Here is a 17,619-nt window from a genome sequence, read left to right on the forward strand (position 1 = left end):
CTCAAATATGCTCTGGTATTTTATACCAGACAAGGATTTGGTTCCGGGAATCGCCTCTGCCTGATTCCAGTCAGATGCAATTAGCATGTGGGTGGTTGTGTGGCTCTCACTGTGCCATGTGACCAGGTAATGCTAAAGAAGAGGGAACTGTAATCCCTTTAGCTCCACCATATATCTTCCCGTGGTGACAGATTAACACTGTGTCAATTTGAACAAAGTAAAAATGGTAGGCATAATATTAAAAAAGATAAAACAAAGTATATGTGCAGAGGGATGTCAGAAGCCTACAGATATCCACTGACATGGGCCTCATGAAGCTGAGCCCCTTTTACCTATTGGGGAAATTAAATCTTCATCTTTGGACATGAAGAAGACTTGACTGTGCAAGGCCATGAGCTACGTGATCTAAAATGGTTCTGCTCTGAGTAAGGGATTGAACAATACTTCTGAAGTAGTGGGTGCTTAGACCTGTCCAGAGGGAGATTAATAGCTCTGGCAGGATCACTGAAGGAAGACCCTTCAAATGTGTTATACCAGAAACAGATGAACTCATTGCTGTCAGCAAAGTTAAGGTACAAGCTTTCATTTCATCTCCTGTGCTTCCCTGTCACAAAGACTGAGATCTGTATTTCTCTCATTCTTTACTATGACCTTTGAATAAAAATGCTTATGACTCAAAAGTTCACCTGCTTTGTCTGAAATCATCCCACTTTTCCTTTGCTTTACTGTATGGAAATGATGTTGATTCACAGAGATTACTGTGCATCACCTGCCTTTGCTCTTTTTCTTCTCTTGCTTTTCACATGTGACAGCATTATATCACGGGACTTGCATCTGCTTCTCAGGTTCTCTGGAGCAGGTATGATTTGGGGAGTTTCTGGAATGGTGTTCCACAGATGTGGCTGCCCTGGGGAGCACTGCTGCCAGCTGCTTTCCATAAGAAACAGCACAAACTCTTCAGATCATTGTCTCTCTTTAACTCCCCTCCATCTTTCAAGATTTCACTGTATTAAGAAGGCACAGAGACACATTGTCTCTACAACTGTGTGTAACACTTGATTTCTTGAGCTGACAGCTACCACCAGTTATTCATTAATAGTCTTTTGAGGGACAGTGCTACTAGTGAGAACAGCAGCAGTGGGGGTGATATCATTATTCTCTGAGTCAGGTTTGATTAAAGAAGCTAAAAAATCACCAGGAGAAGCTTCTGAGAATCAGAATTGCAAACTAGATGATAACAGCCTTCTCTGGATTATGTGTCGGCCTTCAGTTAAAACAGTTCTCTGTATTTCTGAGCTCTTCATTTACAACATTTTGCTGTCATGAAGCTTATGCACAAAAGAAATTGTAGGGGAAAAGACCCGTGTAACCTTCTTGCTTTATTGTGCTTTACCATCATTGTACTCTCGGGCAGATCACAGCAGATGAGGTAAAGGCAGAAATTTTGGGGGTTTATTCTTACCCCAGACCTGCGATAGCAATAAAACTTGTTTCATCTCTCAGTGCCTCATCTTATCTCCACGTAAAATGCAGTGGTTTTGATTTATATTAAAAAGGAGGATTAGAAGCTTAGTCCATTCATTTTTGTAAAGCATTTTGAAATATTTAGAAGAAGATGTGAGTACAAAGGTTGGCTGGTTAGGAGCCTGCTGAGCAGGGTGGCAGTGGTAATAAAATCCATATGTGAGTTTTCTTGATTGCTTTTCTGGACTCTTGATTTGCAGTGTGACATAAAGAATTCATAAAGAGCCCTTGGCAGAGGTGAATAAGAGCAGTTATACAGCACCTCCAGAGCAGATACATGGTGATTCAGTGACTCCTGGGTTGAGAATAGGTACAGGAGACAGATACACATATTTTCTTGAGTGTACAACCAAAGTTGTAAGTAGTAATGAGTAATAAGACCTGGGTGTTAAGCATTTTGATTTCATTATGATTGCTCTTGGAGACACAGTTATGAGCTGAAGCATAAAAAAGTACTGATTTGTTGAGTGTCTAGTAAACTTTAAAAAAACTTCCAAAAATAGCAGCATAACTATAAGTGTAATAAATTCTAGACTTTTTGTCCCTTGTACCACTTTTCCAAATAGCTTACAGGAAGTCAATGTGTTAAATCAAGCAGAAAGCTTTAGAAAACAAAATATATCTATTCTGCCCAAGAAGTGACACAATTTTTCATCCCTGCATGCAGAGGCAGTATTTGACACTAGGACATTTTGGTATATATGGTAACACATAAATCCATGTTGGTTCCTACAGACACCCTATATGGGGCTTAGCCAGAAGCCATGGAAAGAAATGCTCTGCAAAGAGACAGCAGGTATGTGAATATTATCTCAGCCCCCTCCATCCAGTGACCTTTTTCTGGCAGCCTCCTTTTCACTGGAACCTAAGGGAAAACTACAAATTCATTTTCAGAGGGACTGTGGCAAACACCTGTGGGAGACAACAGTGCCTTCATCTGTCTCCCTGTCTTGGGCCTCACTTACCAACTTTGGTACTGCTAAAACTTGTCCTAAGAAGTTTAGCTCATTTCCCTTTCCCCCCACTTAAATGTATGTATTAAATCATCATTCTATTCTGAGAATTACTTCCCTGCACATTTCCCTATGGAGAACTAGCATGTATCTTGCAGGGAGAAACAAGTGTGTTGATGTCTGACACATTACATTTTCTTCTATATTTGCCCTTCCTTTGTGTACAGCAAGAGGCTAAAAATTGTCGAGGATATTTGTTGCTTGTCACTCTTATTTCTCCATGATCATACACATGCAGCCTTATGCAGGGACATGGAAACTTGGAATTTTAAAACAGTAAGGAAAGGTTTTATACCCTTGTTTATCCTCTAGGCACTGTGCTCTCACTTCTCTTTTGATACTCATGGGAAAGAGGCTTATTAATGGGCTGGTTCAATAGACTTGTTAAGAGATTTTCTTTATAATAAAAGAAAAAGCCTACCTTTTTGAAATTCCATCATTCAATGAAATTCCATCACTGATTTAGTCTTTATTTTCCATATGACTAAGCATCTCCTTTTTATACAGAATAAAAATTCTTGTCAAGAAAAATTGGTCACAGTTCAGATGTTTTCTAACAAGACATCAGCTGCATCATTAGTGTGGTTTTCCTCTAAGCTGAGCATCAGCTTATATGAGAAAGAAGTGATTTGCTGAGCTCCACATTCTTCCTCCCTCTCCGATCTGCATATCGTGCTCCATTGCTGTGGTACATTAATTCTCTTGTGACCCAGCCATTCATAAATTAGCTCTCTCATCATCACTGCAGAGAGCACAGAATTGCAATTTAGTGAGGGAAAGATTCTGTAGGTCAGCCCACTCCATTTCCTCACCAGTATGAGGTTGAAACAGGCTTGTGAAGGAATGGGGGAAACTAGAGGCACTCAGGTTCTGGATTATTCTGGTGGCATAGGTGGAAACTGGGACAACCACCACCAAGATGCTTGTTTTCCATTCCCTGAAGTGTTTGAGACTCTTCTGTCTCTCCAGTGAAGACCTGGTATCCTTATTTAGAGGCATTTCTTCCAAGGAAAAGCCATCTTATTCTTTTCCCCATGAATTTCAGTGCGGAAGAACAGAAAAAGGATCCTTGTTGTTCAGAACATTTAATTTTAACAAGTGCATATTTGATATTTGAGAAACAATCTATATATTTGTTCTGTGTAGCTTGAAGTGAAATACATGAGTGTTATCCCAAATATTCTGAAGTTAAATACAGTTTTATGACAAACTTTGTTTTCGGGATATTTTTCTGGTTTATAAAAATCAGTCTCATACAAATTCTATTTGTTTCAGTTTCAAACCCAACCTTGCTTACTGTTTTTTCCCTGCATAAAGCCTTGCAACATAGTGGCAGCTCATGTATTTACAGACACACACCCTTCTCAGATGACGAAGGCAGATGAAGGTAATCTAGTCATTTTATTGAGGTAAATCTTCACATAACTATTTTTCTTCTGAAATATAATCCTTCTGGTTTTTATGTTTAGAATTCTTTGTTGACCTTGTCTGCTCTTAACAGCTCTCAGATCCACTGTTGTACTATGCACTGTATGCAGTGTGCAAAAGAGTTTGGAATGCTGTGTTGTGTTCACACAAATAATATGGAATTTTTGGCTCAACTTTAAAGGAATAAACTCACATGAGTTTCCTAATGCTGCCATATTTTAATATAAAATGCTTAGTGCTTTATGTTTGAGAAAATGTACAGGCTTAAACTCTGGTTATGTCTTTTACAACCATCTTATAGTATTCTGATTGAAAATCCCACAGAACGTGATGGCTCAGCTTTCAAGTCACTCTTATGCTCCTGGGCCATAAGAGTGAAAATGTATTTTGACAATGCCATTCAAGCCATACAGTGAGTTACAAATACCAATTGACAAACATCTGTTTCACTTCTCTGTGGAACTGTGCTTGACTAGTGTGTGATAACGGGTGGATGTACAAACGTATTCCCTGAGTAGCCAGGGAAAAAGGATGATTTTATACATTTATTTCTTACACACAGCGAACCTTCCAGTGCCATTGTTCATAGTAATGGGTTGAGGCCACGCTGCTACTGAAGTGAGAGTCAGTCTGTCTCCTGGAAAATACAATTCTGTAGGAGTTTTGCATTTTCTTGATTATGAACAGCAGCTTTATTCAGGTCGGGCAATAATTTCATCAGCTGAGCTCAAAAACCATCTCAGGGAACTTTCTGAGACATTCCTCTAAGGCAGTTAAGAAAGTTTAATTCTTGTGACTACTGCACAGCTCTTTGCACATTGTATTTCCAGTCCAGACTAATGTGCAGGGTGAGCTCCAAGTCAAATGTCCCTTGGGATTTTGAGCCTAGTTCTTAACCCAGTTCAGAATTAGGATAAATGAAAATGGCCAGTTCTCAAACTGGCTTCACTGGTGTCAGAGTTAATAACAAGTTTCTGCATGAAGTCTTAGTCCAGATAAAACCTGGTAGGAGCTGTGCTGAGCAAGAATGTTTAGTGTCTTCAATACAGGCTTCTCTTTATGGTCAGGGGACAATGTCCAGAAAGCCAAATGGAAGAAGGATTTTTCTTGTGAACTAAACATCAAAATCACACACACACAGTGAGGTGCCAGCTGTACCTGCTGCTGTGAATGCAGTTTGAGGAATGACCTGACAAAGAGCCACAATGATTAGAGAGGAGTTGAGGGGCAGGAAAAATAAGTAGTTATTTAACTTTTCTGAAACAATTTAATAGCTAACAAAAGTTCATTCACGTGTGTCCCTTTATCTGTGAGACATTTTTCTCTTGTGAATTGGCTGTATGATAACATGGATTATTATTTCCCTCACACTCTTTTACACTCAGTATTGTCAAATACACATAAACTGAATGAGAGTCTTGTTTATTTTGTGAAAGAGTAGAAAAAGAGAATGGAAAACACATAGACAACATCTGCTTTAAAAATACTGTAGAATTATTAGATACAATAGATACTAATTAACAGCTGATAGAGAATTTAAACCCTGCAATTTTGTGTTAATTCCCAGATTTAAATAACTGCTGTCAATGGGAAAGAACTGATGATGTATCCAGATGACAGATTGCTCGGTGGGACATTCCTTTGTTTGAAAAAAGTGAAAAATACAGCCACAACAATTCTGCAATTAAAGGCATAGTAACTGATCAGCCCTATTTTGGCATCCATTGTGTTAACCCTATTCACACTGATTGACTCCCTAACACATATGAAACTGTTTTTTGGAGAAAGGAGTGTTCATGGTGTATAAAATTGTCAGAAAGAGACTCTTAAGAAACTAAAGGAATAATTTAGTCACATTTTATTTTTCCTGTACATATTTAAGTGCTTTCTGTCTAGGCCTATTTCTAAGGTTTTATTACTTCAGTTTTTCAGTACTAAATTTATGAAGAAATGATTGGGAAGCTCAGTAGGTGCTTCTTTTTTTCCCAGATTTTTCTTGAATTTGTCCAGCAAAAAGCTTTTTCTAAAAGATGCCTTCAGGAAAATGTCTTTTGTTTCCACTGCAAATGTATAGTGCTGTGACCACTAAAATGTGAGTTTGGAAATGAGAGTAGGCAGTAGCAGATGAAGCAGCACTACAGCTGTTTTGGGAACAGGAAAAAGGTGTGATCACAAGGCAACAATTTGCTACTTTTTGGAAATCAACTCACTTTATTCTTCTGGCTGTTTCAGGAGTAAAAGGAATTAAACATGTCATATATGAAGAAGCTATTTTTAGTCAATTTTGCAGTCAATGTGTGATCATAATTTTGGTGAAAATTGGATTTTAACATTATTTTAAGAAAAGTGTAATATGCATAATAAATACATAGTGTGTGATCTTTTGAAAATCAATTTAACTTAGCTCAGCATTAATGTGCACAGATGTATCAGCTTGTATCTTCAGCACTGTGAGTGAAGTGGCCAATTTAAACACTAAAGGAGAATGTCCCAGCTCGCTGTCATATGACATCCTTCCCCCTCTTTCAGTGCATTTTTTAAGTTGTAAATCCTGCTGCCTCTGACCTGCTGATGCAGACAGTCTCCAGCAAAGCCATGAGCCACACCTTTAGCTGCAGGCACCTGCAAAAGTCCAGTTCATATTCTGACTTCCAGAGCTGGGAACAAATTACTTCCGAGGTACCTGCCCCAAACGAATTAGGCAATCACAGTAAATTTAGAAGAACTTTAAAGAAAGTAATTAAAAAAAAAAAAAAGCCAAAGAGTAATTAAAGTACCATGCAGTATAGATACTCTATAAATAAATCATGCATGAATAAAGCACAAAACCTGCAAACCTGCCAAAGTCAAAAGGATTTTGTACCAGGCTGCCAACATATTAAGAAGGAAAGCTCGCCCAGCTGAAGGATCAGAGAGTGCTCTGAAGGAGGTCTCTGCCTTCTAGATGGAAACCCCTTCAACAGTGGCAATTCAGCCTGAGAGAAACACCTTCTCACAGCAAAGCTCTCAGTATTTTTCACAAATGCAAAGTTTCTTTAACCTAACAGAGCACACAGATACATGTATTTTGTCATTTGACTCAGGTTTATTTATGCTAATGCTGATAAATCTTTTCCCTCTTGCCTCTGATGCTGTGTAGCTCTTCTACTTCCCCCTAGCTCAGCTGAATGAAATGCTGTCTGTCTGAGACCTGTGCTCCCTGAGTTACACTCTGAGCTTCTGTGTGCATGTCTAAATTACTTTGGGTAGTTCCTTTTGTGGTTTATATGCTTGGCTTTTGTAATAGGGATCTGTTGTTATACCAGAGTTTCACGGTCTGAGACAAATATTTGATTGCTAGGCTGAAATGAAATGATTTAATGTAAAGGTGAAAAATTTTACTGCATCCTTCTAGGAGGAGCTCTGTTCAAGAATCGGTCTCCTTTTTTCCCTAGATGTTTTTGAATACTTTCCACAAAATCTTCAAAGATCTAGGACTTGTGCTTTCTAGAAGATAAATATATCTGCTTGTAATGACACATAAGGTTTCTGTTGAGATACTGATGCATTAATATAATGCAAAGGAAGGTCTATATGTCTATCAGAATTATTGCATTTCCTATACTGATCTATTAAATTCTTTTTCTCATTTTCCTTCTTAATTCATGACATTACGAAGGTTATTTATTTTCTGAAAGTCAAAATGCAAACCAAAGGTTCAGTTTAAAGAAGAAATTTCAGTTTCTTTTGTAAAAATGACACAATCCTACCTGCCCACTAATAGTCCTTCCTGTCTCCAGTATGAGCATCTGAATGTGTGATGCATGATACCTGAACCATTAATTTGTGCCTTGGAAAGATGGTAAAAGAATGATCTTCACTTAACAGTGATTCTGCATGACAGTATATAAAGTATAGACCTGTAGATTTTAAGCCCATTAGAGACTATTGTGACTGTCTATTTTGATCTATGTAATTTTATGAATGAATCATTATAGCATGTCCAGTAGCTATGACTGAAAGAGAACTGAGCCTTTAGGAAAATATTCAGTGGTGCAAAGTCCTTTGCAGGCCCAGAGTTTACACTTTGTTCATAAGGCACATCAGGCAGCGTTTCATACATTGTATAACAAACTGATACCATCCTCTTTTAGTTATCAAAAGGTCATGTCAAATACCATAGAGAAATCTAAATATAATATATTAATGAAGTTATTTTATTAAAACACCTCTTAAAAGGAAAAAAGTGGCAAGATGGTCTGAAAGATTAATTTTCCATTGTCCTATGCCAACTTGTATGAATTATATTACCTTCCTTACTTATTGTTACTTAAAAATTCCAGTGCTGACTTTTTTATTATCTTGCCCAGGATCTCTATCAGGCTGACAGACATATAATTACCTTGGTCCTTTCATTTACACTGCTCAGATTTGGCACAATTCAGCTTTCTTTCCATCAAGCTGAATTTTAGTATTGAATTCTCCTTCCAAGCTGGGGAACTGTCCTTGGAAAATATAAAAATAATATCTGACACTGTATTGTTCACATCATGAAACCACAAGCATATGTCACTGAGAAATAAAAATGTTTTTGAAACAATTAAGTTTTACATCTTACGAGAAAACCCTGCAGCAGCGGAGAATGACTTTAAACATGACTTAATGAATGACTTAAAATGACTTACTTTTTTGGTAAAAGTAACTTGGCTTCTGTAAGAATTTGAAAACTTATTCTCTTGAAGTGGTTAATTCAGTGGTCAGTGGTCAGAGGATGATTTTGAAGCACTGGCATTTCTGACACAGGAATGCAAGTTGGGGTGATAGTATTACTTATTTAAGTATTACTGCTTAAAGGTTTATAGTGGTTTATTTAGAGGTCCAATGATGACAAGTTAAAACAAAACATCTTACTAGTTATTAAGTAGTTTGCAAAAGCAAATTGATCTTCAGGGAAACTCAAAACCATCATGAGTTGATTATGAATTCAGAATGGTCCTTCAGTAGAGCATTCTGGTTTATCAAAGTACTGCACTGCATTTTTAAATGTAAAAGAAGTACAAAGGTTGATTTTAGTTATAATTACTTTTAGTAGTGATTCTATTGCAAACCATAGGATCAAGGTGTCTTTTATATTGTGTAGAATCTATCATGACATGGAATATGTTCTTTGATATAAATAAGACTATTAAAAACAGGAATCTGAATTCCTCCTCCTTGTTCACTGCACTGTCACCGACTTTTTATCTAACATCATTGAGTTCTCTTCCATTTAATCTTCATTACATTGCTGGAATAGTTCCTGCAGCAGAAAGTTAAGTCCTAACACTATATAAATTAGCAGCAGAGCTCCCTCTGGTTTCAGTAATTCCATGACTTTATCCTGAATGCATAACCTGTCCTGATGTTGATAAGATCAATGTGAAGCAATGAAAGCCACTGGTTTGGGGAGCCCACAAATCATCAGATTGATTGCAGTCAAAATCCATATACATAAAATTACATATCCAGATATATAAAATACAGACAACTACTGTTGTGCTCGGGTGGGATGCAAACCTACAGAAACCTTATTCTTTGGTTTCATAAGCACACACAGGAACCTTCGTGCTGTCACTGCAAGGGGTGAATTCTGGCCCCGTGGAATCAACGTCTTCCAGGGCTTTTTGCCTGCTTGCTCCAGCAAAACACTTGGCTCCAAGTGCTGCCTTGCCTGTGACTGCTCTGTAAAGCAATTAGCTAACTAGCCTTGTTCTTACAGCTATGCTGACATCAGCAGGGATGGTGGTGGCCAAAGAGTTTTGGCATGGATCTCTTTAATGTAATGTCATCAACCAGAGCATCTATAGTAGCTTCAGTACAGCCCGAAACACGGGATAGTGGAGGGTGTCAGGGGAAGGGCAGTAAGGAGGTAAGAAGCATATCCAGAGATATTTATATTAAGCAGCATGCAATGACATTAAGGTGAAAATGACATAAAGGTTGTTTGAATGTGCATTCAGAAGGTCAGGTGTGTACAGAGAAAAAGAAATGTGAGTTGCATAGTGCTGAGTTTATTTAGTGTGCAGAATCCAGGCAGAAGTATTCTGAATCTGATGAAGAGAATAGTTAGATAAAATGTATTTTTCAGCCTATTTTGGCAGTTCTTAGGCTTCAGACATGAGTTCATTAACCTCTTCATGGCAGAAAATGTTTGAATTAATCAAAGAAATTAAGCATTGTCACTGCATGCTCAGGTGTGGAGAAGCAAAGAATGCAGTAGCTTCTCTTTTTCTCTGGCTGACTAAATTACTTACTTGATACAAAAGGTTTAATCAAACTAACTTTAAGTTACAAAAAAATACTATATTCTTCAATTTTGTCTATAATATCTTGTGAATCTAAGACAGTGAGTTCCTTCCTTCATGCTGCTAAATCTAAAGCCAGTGATCGGATGTAGGATGGGCCTGCTGACCTTTTATGCAAAAATCTGGTAGAATATAAGGTAAATACCCTGGTGTGAAGATCTTTCAGGTTTGGGGTTATTTTAAGGTGCTGGGGAGGGCTCATGACTGATCCTTAATCACCCATTATTTCAGATCTACCATCATGTTTTACTAAGATTCCCATTGAGGATATGGCTGCTGCTGCTCTCCATTGGTTCTGCCTGAGTTGTGAGCCACTGGTTTCTGGGGGGAAAAAGAAGAACAGAAACTAGGGAGAGATTGCAAACTGTTGTCTCAGATTGACTTCACTTCAAAGTAAAGTTGGAAAATGAAGTTTGAATCATCCTGTATTTGTAAAGGTTTTCCCATTGTTGATTGCTATGGAATGCTTTTTATTTCTTCCTGATGCTATACCTGGTTACTGTCTTGTGCTTTAATATCAGTAGGATCAGTCTGGACACTCAGGTTATAATGAGTCATCTCTGCTTTCCTGGTTCTTTCAGATTTAGTTTATTTTTTGTGTTCATCTTCAACTCTTTCTGCAAAATCACTGTTAAAGGGCCACTGCTGTTTGGAATTTTCTTTCAAGTATATTTGTCACAAATAAGCCTCACAGCTTCTCTGTGTTATTGGTTATTCTAGGTGGCACAAAGGTTATAGCTGATTTTATTGCTCTTAAAATCTTTTTTTTATACAGTGTCCTCCTCTGGAAGCTGTGTTCTTTTTTCTGGCATTTCACTTTATTGCATGGATATTGAACAGAAGTGGGCATTTACATTTCTAGCTTTATCTTGTTGTTTTGTTGAGTCCTCTCATGCACAGGTTCTGTTAAGAGCTCAGTAGCTAATTCCTTGTTGATTCTCATATCACTTCAATATTTTGAGGCCCTTTATTTTCTTTCTTTGCAATCTTCTCACTTTGTCAATTCTGGCAGCCTTACACAGTGCTGTTATTGGGTTTGGGTTTTTTTTTACAGTCTTCCAGTTCCATTTCATAATTCTCTTAATCCTCTTCAGATTTCATGTTCTTATATGTGTCATATACCTTCTATTTTTCCTCAAGAACTCTTTTGACATTCTTAGTCATCCATATCGGTCTTATCCTTCTTTTCTGCCTAGAATAGCTGATTTTTCTTGTGCTCTTGCAATCCCTTGTCCTCCCTTCCTTGCCCCACCTCCTGGTTTGTTCATTATTTAGCACTGGATGTGGCTGGATTGAAAGAAATACCAGATCTCATGGAAGTCAATGATATTGAAGTGTCTGCCTATTTAGGGGAAGCATTGATGTTTAGCTTCAGTGGTTCTGAGTCAGCCTTTGCCCCCAGGCCACTGCTGCATTGCTGGCTCATCTGAACAGCAGAGAAGGAGGTGCTTGGTGATGCAACAGGCACAGGCTGAAAAGATACAGATCCTGTTTGCCAAAAGGTAAATCTGTATGTAAGCAGGATGCTTAGGCAGAGGTAAAAAATAAACTTAAATTGCTTCGTTTTTCAGATAAATGTCTAGGAAGGTAAAAAAAGTCCTTCTGTAGAGTGTAGCAGCTAATGCACTTGGAAAACATGTCATTTGGTTTTATAGCGGGCACCTTTCCATTAGAGGCAAGATCAAATACATTCTCTATAAACACTCCAACCCCAAACTTCATATTTGAATATAATTTAATTAGTGTTTCTGAAGAAGTTTAAACATTGTAATATTGTATCCGAAAACAAAACTAGATTTGAAGGATGGAGAAAAAGAATATTTCACATGGGTTTACAGTGTAGACTCTTGACAAAAATCCAACCTAATGAAGAAGCATTCCTGTCTGTTTTTATATAGCTCGATTCCCCATGTGTTTTAAGTATTCTAACAGCTTATTATTCTAAAAAATAGGCTCACAACCACCCTTTTTTGAAGTCCCTGTTACATTTGCTCTCTCCAGAGTTCTGAAGCTCTACCTCCCAGGCATCACAGCACCATTCCTCACTGCCACAAATGAGGAACATTTTAATGCCTCATTACAGTCAGCTACTCCCTGAACAGAGTGAGTGTTCTGTGTGGGTGTGTGTATGTTGTGTGTACCCCAGGAGCTGCCCACAGGTGAGATGCACTGCTCAAGAATAGGGGTACCAGGGAAGGCAGCATCAGCCACCTTTCCTTGGGTCAGATACTAAAAGTAATAAAGATGTGCAGTGCTTTTTTTTTATCTTATTGTAGTCAAAACCGCCTGAAATATTTGAGCTCTTTTTTCTCCTTTCCACTCTGAAACAAAACTTTCAACTACAACTTGTTCCTCAATTAGAACTGCTCTGTGGAGAGATGGCACTGATGGAAAGTGGTACTTTATATTGTGGCAATCCAGGACTACATCCAGGGGTTAGTCTAATATCTGACATACTTTAATTTACCTTGGACACTTTTCAAATATATGCCTGACTGCAAGATGCTGAGAAACTGTATCGTTAGCCAGGGATCTCCTTGGCAAAGGTCACGATCATTTGTGTTTCCATTGAGAACACAATGTACTGAGGGCTAAAGCAGTTCTGAGGTTCCTCTGAGACATCATAATCTCAAAAATACTGTTGGTTGAGAGAAAGTCTTTGGTAGGATTTTTAAAATAATGGCGTTTTTTCCTCTTTCAACTTTGTTTAAACCTTGAATTTTTAAACAAATTTTTGCTGGACTTTGTGACTGTGTAAGATACAAGGTACAGTTGCAACATGCTCACATTGTGTGACTCTTGAATGTGATTTTGTGTGCATGGGACACTCAAATGTGTTTTATATTGCTAGGTACCTATATTAGCTCTCCAGGGGCAGACAAAAAATTATTTCTCTCTCATCAAGTGTTGTTTTACCCACTGTATTGTACACAAAGTAGGTCAAAATGTGCTACAGCTATGCAGAGCCCTTAAACCTAAATCAACTTAATCTAAATTGAACTTCTAAGTGAAATTCACCATTTGGCTTGTTTACAATTTTCCAAATTCAGTATGAGACAAGAGGAAGCAATCTGTGTCTTTAAAGAATTAAAATATGCCCACAAATAAGCTCAATCACTGGCCTTTGTAGAGAACAAAACAAAAAACCCCTCATCTACTAAATCAGCTAGAAGCTGGAAATAAATTTTGAGATTGTACTCTATGTTGCTGGGTTTGTCTGTGTGGAGTTTTTTTTCAACTGTGTATTTATATGGAACAGCAAACACAGATTATGCCTTAGTAATTTTTATGGCTTCGGCATCTGTCCATTTGCTTTTATTCACATATTTTCATAGCCATAATCTCTAGTTTCTTATTTGATGATGCAAACCTTTCAGATGTAGAAATGGATAAAAATCTTACTGAATCTAGTGAGAGTCATTTTCAGGAATAATCCCTTTATTTGACAGGAAATAAAGACCCCGGGCAAAAAAAAAAACCAAACAAGCAGCATGCATATTAGATGACTGAAGATATTAGTGTCCAGTGCTTTCATAGCTGGGTTTCTGCATAGGGAAATGCTAGAATTGCTCCACAATAACAAACTGGAAAAGCCCCAAGACATAATGCACCTGATCCTAAGTTTTATTTTGCATGCATAATAAAACTTTATTGTGTTTAAATTCCAGAGTATGTTGACAAGTCTGTCATCTGTCTCAAGGCAATACCCATTAGGATACACCCCCTTCCTTGGGAAATGACACCCCACTTTGAGACACCAGTTCCACAGTCACTTTTACACATAAGTTCAAAGCTCTGAGTGAACTGCATCAACAAGGCAACGGTGTGAGGCGGGTGATTATAAAAATATTGAGATTTGGCTGCACTCACTGATTTTCAATTAGCTTCAAGGGCGGGCAGAAGAAAGCAAAAGTGTGACAGCATTTGTTAGTTGTTTTAGAAATATTAATATGATGCAAAACTGGATTATTTCCATTAAATTAAACACATCACAGCACATCCTCATTTGATGTGCTTGGGCAGTGGTGTCTCTGATGAAAAAAACCCAATCCCTAAACCCTCGACATAACAAAGCATATTTCACAAGCACCTTTTGATAATTGCACCTGCTGGCTGAAAAACATTAAGGGAGAGCCCGTTGTGTCCTGAAGGAACTTTGTTATTTGCATCTACTCTATTACTGATTGAAAGCTCCTCTGTTGCCTTGTCTACTACTGGTGTGATCCCTCAGTGCTTTTCTATAGGGATTTGATTCCCTAGTCTATTAAGCTGGTCTTTGTGTTGTCAAGAGCTACACAGTAAAGTCTTATGATATGAAAGGATATTTACTTTTCTTCCTTGTTTATGCTTTTGTCCTTTCAAACTCTTTGAACTCCAGTGAAAGCACCGTTGTCAGAGGTTTGACCTGACATGGTTCTGTGTTTTGTTGCATGTCACCATAAAACCAGGAAGAAAAATTCTTGGTTGGGTAGAAATCTGGATATCCTGCAGCATTCAGAGAGACAGGGAAAGGAATTTTTGAATAATATACAACTCATACATGTGTTTAGATACTCATAAAAACAAAGGCTGAACATTTATACAAGATGTTAATGTTAAAGCCAAAGATGGGATCTTTACGTGACAGTCCCAGTTCTACCTGGTGAGGCACTTTAAAAACTGTTGTCATATCATTTATATTGAGATTATATCACACGTCCTAAATTATTTAACTTCAGTCCTTTACTTCTGTGAGTAGTGCAGCTCATTGGATCTACCTGTAAGAATGCCAGATTTTAAAGAAAAATTGCTTTAAGCTCTTGCTCCAGATGTGAAAATCTAGGCTTGTGTTTCGCTTCAGTAGCAGTTTACACTTGTTTCCCCCATTCTCTAATGTAGTTACTGGGATTGTCCCCTTGTTCTATAGGCCTGTGATTTTCTTATTATCTGTGGCTCCTGTTTCAGTGTGGAGTGCCTACACCAACAAAGAGACAGGACTACATTTTCTCCAGTAGGTACCAATTAGCACAGGGAGGAAGGTTTCTTCTTACACTTGTTGTTAGCTCGTACGTACTCTAAAAGTAGTTTGTGCCTACTGCTAGACCTACTTATTGTGAAACAGGTAAGGGCAAATCCTGCATGCTTTTGCTGCAGTAGAAAATTTTCTTCCAACAAAATAAATTTGGAATATGTTTTGTGTCGTATCCATCGCTGAATACATAAATTAATTAATTGGGAGAAAAGATAAATATAAATATTTACCTTTGGTTTCTTGCTGTAAGTGTGGGCTGTCTCACACACTGAAATAGTGTGTATCCCTGTAAAAGGAAGAATGGATCATGTGAAACTGTGTCATGATACAGCCCCAGAATGAAGTAGGACATTTCTTGACCTTGGTGTGCCCAACTGTGCAGCTGTAGTCTTCTTCAAGAGCTGCTTATGACAAGGAATGTAGTAATTTTAAAAATCTATTTGAGAAAGGTTCTACACAGAAATTTGCTAAATTCAAGTTTCCTGTATCTGCCAAGAGAGAAACGTTTTTTGAATCCCAGGCAATGTGTTGTGTTTAGTAACTGAACAATTTGATTAGTAACTGAGAATTTTATTTCACTCTGTACTCTGCTATATGTAAAACCCCATGAATTTTTTTTACATATTCCCTAATATCTGTGCCAGTTTGTTAATATTTAATACAGAGCTAATGAATTTCCCTTGTTCTGGCAAAAGTACTTCCAGATAGCACAGCAGAACAAGTTGGTTTAAAAGCGCTAAGTAAGTTTACATTTGAAAGGACACATTTGGGCTTTACAGCAGAAATCAAAGGGCTCTGTAGGAAGAGCAAGGACTCTTGCCCGAGGGCGTGTTTTCCTTTGGGCTGGGCTCCCCTTGGAAGCAGCAGCCGGGGCAGCTCCCATGGGGTGAGGTGGGAGATGCTCCCGGGGCTGGAATTCCCACTTGATGCCGTGGGACCCGGCCCGCCCCCTCTCCCGCTGCCTGGCTCTTGTCTCCCGCAGTCGCCGTGGGAGAGCCCCCACACAGCCGTGTTTGCCTCTCTAAAGTCTGTGCAGTTTTTAGTAGTCTCCCAGCCTCCGGTGCGGGGTTTTGAAACTCCATCACAAGCCACCAGCAGAACATTCTGCAGAAACTGGAGTGTGGCTTGTATTTATAAAAGTTATTTGTTTGCATGAGGCACATGTGCTGATACTGTGAGTCATCCATCCATTTTACTGTGACATTTTCAAGCACAATTATGTGTAGTGGAATTTTTTTGGTAGCTGGCTATGTTGCCCATCTGTGAAATCATCATTCTACCAAGCACTAAAAATAGAGATGAAACTCTTGAGAGAAAATTTTGAATCTACTTAAATGACAGTTTGAAATGTGTTCCTGCAGTCAACAGTTTAAATATTTTCTATCCTAAATATGGATACTCTAAATTTAAGGTGATGGAGTCCTGCTGTCACCACTTCAATTCACCTTGCTAGCACAGTAATATAGTTGGAAATAATTTCTGGCCAGAAACCCAGTCTGGTGCCCATCAAAGCCAAATCTCTTGGGCCCCGAATGACTGAGACTGGTGTAGGCGGGCAAGAGCTCTGGAAGGTGGATAACACATGTGTTGGAAAGGATTTATTAATAACAGGGGATCACTGGAGAAAAATGGGAAGACAATCCTTGATTGTAGATCAGAGGGGAACAGGGAGAAGATTATTTCTTGAGTTTTGACTACTAGGAAAGGAAGCTTTGAGATAAAGAACAACAGAATATCCAGTAACTTTTAATTGGCTGTATTTTCAGTCAAAGCAAGTTAGTGAAAAGATATGGTAAACACTGAAAATAGCGAAGAACTACAGCTAGGAGAGGGAACTGCTGGAAGATTATAAACTGTGTTGCTGAGTAATAGCATCCTAATTGAAGCTACAGAAAGCCAAAGAATCTAATTAGTCAGGAAAACACATTTCATTACATTCTTAGTAATTTGTTTTGAAAAAGTCCAACTGGATTTTAAATTTAACAGATTTTCAGTATGTTCAGAGCAGATTACATTGTTTATACTTGCATATAGAGATAATGAAAAGTGTAGTTGCAGACATAGACAAGAAAGCGTTCAATTCAAAATCATGTTTGCAGTTGTTCCTTGGTATCTGGGTGCCATTATATAAAGTTGTGCAGAGAGGATGGGAAAATAAATGAGGACTTTTGTTGAGTTGGTAAGCAATACTGGAAAGCATCACCCATTTCTTTAAACCACAGGCAATCTGAGACATACTTGAAGCTGTAGCTCAGCCAAACAAATGAAAAGAGCATTGCCTGTGCACCCTGCAGCCTTCCCTCCTTCTCTCCCTCCTTCT

The 17,619-nt window shown here is 38.2% G+C and overlaps 1 protein-coding gene across 1 annotated transcript in view; it reads left to right on the top strand.

The window, feature by feature from the left end:
* Positions 1 to 17,619, top strand: part of CACNA1D (calcium voltage-gated channel subunit alpha1 D) — a 209,333-nt gene that overhangs the window by 15,118 nt on the left and 176,596 nt on the right. The window lies entirely within an intron of this gene.

Source organism: Lepidothrix coronata, unplaced genomic scaffold (assembly GCF_001604755.1).
Source record: "Lepidothrix coronata isolate B3197 unplaced genomic scaffold, Lepidothrix_coronata-1.0 Scaffold78, whole genome shotgun sequence".
NCBI classification, from domain to species: domain Eukaryota; kingdom Metazoa; phylum Chordata; class Aves; order Passeriformes; family Pipridae; genus Lepidothrix; species Lepidothrix coronata.